Source organism: Mercenaria mercenaria, chromosome 7 (assembly GCF_021730395.1).
Source record: "Mercenaria mercenaria strain notata chromosome 7, MADL_Memer_1, whole genome shotgun sequence".
In the NCBI taxonomy this organism is placed as follows: domain Eukaryota; kingdom Metazoa; phylum Mollusca; class Bivalvia; order Venerida; family Veneridae; genus Mercenaria; species Mercenaria mercenaria.
In genome coordinates, this window is record NC_069367.1 from 39,452,381 (window position 1) to 39,458,176 (window position 5,796).

Here is a 5,796-nt window from a genome sequence, read left to right on the forward strand (position 1 = left end):
AATTTGTAACAGGCTTGAACACCATGCCACAGTGAGGCATATTATGTAGTAAACGTTCCTCATAACAGAATCTTAACAAGAAGTTAATCTTTACTTTAAAGATTAATATAATCATTGTTCTATGGATTATTGTGTTTATACACGTCAAATCTCAGTCAAGTTTATTAATAAGGTAGATATGCTAGAATTGTACCATTCATCAACGAAAATGTGTATTTCACTTTGTTGCCACACTAGTGACTTCATTCCTTCACCAGTCATTATTCATTAGACTTTTGGAATAGTAATGGTAAAGATTATTCACAAGGTGCAACGTTGAAGATTTGAGAGAATTTCTGTTCTTGCAATGAAACAACAGAAACATGTAAAATATGTAATGTTTTTATTTTTATAGAAAAATACTCTTATAGAACAGTGTGTAAAAGAAGAGTTTCTAAAAGAATACTGATTGTAAGAAGGAAAAGGTAGAACTATTCACATGAATTTCAATGTCTGTTGATAAAATCAGTTACCTTCGGTGCTATGAATTGTCTGATATAATTTTGGCCAGTAGTATTTTGAATATTGCTGTGAATGTGACTGTTGGCAAAAGAATTACTCGTAATTTCCGGAATATTTGTTAATATAGCAGAAGGTTTCGTAACTGTGAACTACGTCTTCTTAGACTGTAGTACTAGCTATATTATAATTAACAAACATAACACTTGACCTTTGATCTTAAGAGAGCACATATTATACATAGAATCATTGAATAATGAATGCTATGTTAATAGGCAATATATAACAGAATATACTTTTATACAATGTTCTGTAACAGTATTTTACCACAAAAAATGCTTTACATAAATCACATGTTTCTGATAATTCGTTAATATAGAACGCCTCCCAAATCTATTATTATCATACAAGATGTGTGGAAAATAAAAAATATCGCTGTAATGACGATGCGTTGAATTCGCATACTTTTTCCCATGAAAAAAAAATGTAAAACACACTTCTGGAGACCAATATGACACAGCTCTTTTTGAATTTTTGATATTTCTGAATTTTTAAATAATACAGAATGGTTACAATTTTCAAAGAGAAATTTTCATAAGAGAATAATGGACTTTTTTGGCAGACTTGCTATTAATAATGGCCTTACGGGCGAACTTGCCCCCATCAATAGCATTATTTTATCCTTTCAGTGTAATTTAGGACATTTCTAAACATGGAACGGATGTTATGTATGTTTGATACTAGAAATTCAACTTTTGGTATTTACAGCATTCCCGCCTTTGGTGTGAGTAAGAAGCTGTACAATAATAATAGCAAATATGTTAGGAATCACGGACATTACCAAATTAAAAGCACTGCTTTATTTTTATGCAGAGCTAAGATCATTCGAGGAGTCATGACTTAAATGCTACAAGTACATAATAATAGCGTACTGAACCGTTGGAACCAGTGTACCTCTACATATATATTATACAAAAAATAGATACACCTCAATGATTTATTATATAAATAAAACTGGACCTCATTGTATCACCAGTAAGTATAGCGATAGTTAAACAGTGAACATCATTTTTATGTTAACGTGTATTCCTAGTTTAGAATTACACTGACTAAAATATGATAACCTGACTACATTTTTATTTTAATCTGTGAATAATTAAAAGAATAAGTAGAAGCATTGAAAAAATGAACAAATCCGGTACACAGACACATTATTTTTCAGGTTAGTTTTAAATTGTACAACAATCATTTTAAATAAATGTCATCGGAACTCTAAGAAAAATTGTTATGGCAAATGAATTGTGGAGCAATATAATTGGACAAAAGAGTATATAAGTATCGCAGGTCCACACGCATCTGTTACTGTTACATTATACATTTTGAACATCCCCTCTACCTTACAGCATAATTATACATCACTTATACCTTATAATACATATTGTTTGGACATCCGCCACCTTATTGGCACATCACATTCACCCTACAGAATGCATTACTTGTAAATACTCCAACGTTATTGTACATCTCTCTTGTATTTTACATCCCCTGTATTTTACAGTAGCCATTGCTTGTACAATATAATACAATTGCTTCCTATGCATAGCATACATTTTTGTACATCCCCTCTACGTCACAGAACACGTTGTTTGTACATCCTTCCAGCTTACAATACAGATTGTTTGTAATTACCTTTCACCTTACAGTATACATTGTTTGTAATTACCTTTCACCTTACAGTACATGTTGTTATTTGTTATCAACACTTTGATATCGGTCTTGTAATTTGTCCAAACTGAGTTGTTTAAGCAAAAGACCAATGTCCAATACGACTGCCAGAAGACAAATAATATGGCCACTTAGAAAATGTTTTGAATCCCTACTGATTCTGTTTACTCCTACTGGCTTTGTTTCTCTTCATAGTTGCTCTGATTTTTCTCATATTTGCTCAATTGAATTTTGTATAAGATAAGTGTTTTCCTCATGATATGCACAATATATATCATGTCCAATATGGCATAATTGAATAATTAAAAATGTACAGCACTATATTCACCAACCTTTCCTACATAACAACGATGCTACTTAAATTCACTCAGCTGTGAAAGTTGCAATAAGATTAATGAAAAATCACAAAATGAGTGCACTTTGCGGCAAGTTGGGCCGCCAAGTGCAGAATGTAACAATTTTACGGCCATACGATCTAGAAAACGTTCTTGTTAGGACATCTGGCCCCAGTTGTTCGAAACTGTAACAGACTGTTAAACGAATCGCCTGTTAAATTTTGATTCAAAATACTAGTCTTGGTGGGAAACACTAGTATGATGTTTTAATTTTACTGTAAAGACGCTTCAGTGTTCTTAATCCTTAAGCCATACATTTGTTTTTCTAAGTTTTCTAAAATGTCAAAATATTACTCTAAATGTTAATCAACTGTTAGCTTAATCAACTGTTAAAGTTTCGGACAACTGACTCCAAAACCTATTATGCTAGATTATTGTGCTTAAGTAGATGGAGAGTTCGCGAAATTTTAGAAGCACAATCTTAATACTTAATTAAGGCAATCATTGACCATTATATTCAAAACGGGTGACGTCTAGATTGTTAACTGACCTCATTATGAAGATTTCTACATGTTTCCCTTAGTTAAGACTGATCCACAATTGAAAATGGGACACTTGCACAAATTGCTCGCATTAAAGCTATACGTCTAAATAAGTGATGAAAATGATAACTATTCGCGGCATGATCGCATTAAAGTTATACTAAATAATAAATAAAACTGATAAAACTACTTCCGGCAGTTATTATCAATTCGATATATGTATAGATGTACTGGTACAACATAGCGTCTGTTAAAACTACCACAAAGAGCAGACTCAGAACCGAATAGCAATAAAACAAAGTGTACTCTTCCCTTGTTCCCGAGAGGATACAATGTTTATGTTAACTAAAGTGCTAGGATTTTCCTTATTCAAGAAACGGGCACAATAACCAAACAAATTCTAGTGAAAACATGCAGTGCCAGTGCATTAAAAACTGTAACAAATGTTTGGGCATTTTTTTTATACATGTATCATTACATATTCTAAAAATAATTTAAAACAAATAGCGATAATGTTTATATTTTTGTCAAATCTGGGTTTAATGAAATATGTACGCTGAGTCGAGATTGTAATGTAATTACTGAACTCGTTGAAATACTATTCTCACCAAAGGGTTGCACGATATTGTTTTATTCAACTCTTAAATGAATACACTCGTTTGATTTTCCCTATCTCAAATTTTTCCAGTGTGTTGAAATATTAACCGATTCTACTGATACCTCAGAGAATGAAACAACTGTGCTTTCCGTGCTTTCTTAAAACTGATATCAAATGTTCTACCTAATTAAGAAATCAATTAAACAGATTAAGTAATGAATGAAGATATTAAATGTTTTAGTAAGGTTAAGGTATTATGCCTGTTCCAATTTTATGCTTTTTCACACTGAAAGAGTTTTTGATGACAATACAGGAAAAGACCTTTCATGGAAAACTTAACGTAGATCAAATAATTTTGTTGCATATTATCACAATCTCTGCGATTTAGTTTTTGTTTGCTGACTAAGTGCGGCTTTTATGTAAATCAGGCAACTGAAATATGTGAATTAATATCAACACCTTTTTAAAAATGCCACTCCGTAATATACTGAATACATTAATTTCAACATGGTTTTTTCCAAGAAAAAAAAAAGACATAGAGCAATATTATCACAATCTTTCCTGCGATTTAGTTATTAACTGCTGACTAATTGCGGCTTTTACGTAAATCAGGCAAACTGAAATATGTGAATTAATATCAATACCTTTTCAAAGATGCCACTCCGCAATATAATGAATATAGTGGTATAATTAGTCCAAACGGCCCACATATTAACAACCTATCTTGTCATTTAGTTAGTACTCGCTGACCTTTTCCAGCTTTTAATATCAACACACATCTTTCAAGTACCAGATCTACTCCAAAATGTAATGAATTACTTGACTGTCAACTTGGTTTTGTCTAAGAAAGACATGACCCAGACATATTTATTCCAAACGATGATTTGTAACTGACTGGCAACAAGCAGAGATCTCTACCTAATCTAAAGGCAACTAAGTAAACAGTAGAGAATCGGTTTGTTAAAACTGTTCGTGAGATGTTATGAGGCATGCAATCCCCATGATGCCTAACATGTTATGGAGTGAGTGAACTTGGTTAAACGTTCCTTTTAACCCGAAAAGTCATATCAGGATCGGCCGAGACTGGGGCTGGGGACAGGAGATCTCCTGTTTAGTAGTCAGACGCGCTAACCCTTGTGTAGAATAACACTGAATTGATTGAATTTTCCCAAAGGATACCTACATGTAGTAATGACACTGTTCCAAAGTAAGAGGTGGCTTTTACGGCAACCACACCACTGCTTTCTGTTAGCAGAAAATTAATTTAACCGGCTACTAACATAATTTGTGAGGTATAACTTTGTGTGATTTTATTCACACCTTACCAAAGGTATCTCTAGAGTTCGTTACATATAGTGCTCTAGTTTAAGAGCATGAGTACAGACATTTTAAATGTTATGTGAAGTACATATGATTCCTTCGTTGATTGATAGTCATTTTAGTCTTTACGAAGTTTGACATTAAAAATATAAATCCTAATATGATTTATTGCAAAATAAAATAATAATAAATGAGAGGAAAATGATTACAACAGTAATAAATAAAGATTTCATTGTCTGTATCAATACAGATTGCATTGTTTGTAAAAAAATATATCCTTTTTAGTTTCTTACATGGGGAGCTAAACACATATTACAGTTAATTTATGTTGATTTTATTGTCGAAGTCTGAATTTGTTAGGGAATAAATTTAATACAAACAAGAAATATCTTTAAAAATGATGGTCGGCGAATTGTAATAAGGAAAGAAGTTTATGAATTTTTCATCTAACATTCATCTTTCATCTAACATTTTTCAAATTGCAAAACTAAACACCGCACTTTAACAATTTAAATGGTTCTCTTTTAATTTTTCGCAAAGGTTTCGTAGGGTTGCAATTTTGTTTCGTTTATCCTTAGACGAATAATTACAGCAGTAGTTTGATGAAGATTCATGAAGCGGTTCATGAGAAGAGGTCATTAAACGTGTTTATATTTTTAGCTAAATTGGTCCCTATCCCCATTTATAACAAAATAGCAGGAGACCTTACGATATTGTTACACATCGAGTTTGATAAAAATCCATTACATTTTAGTGGTTAATGCGAAGAAAGGCATAT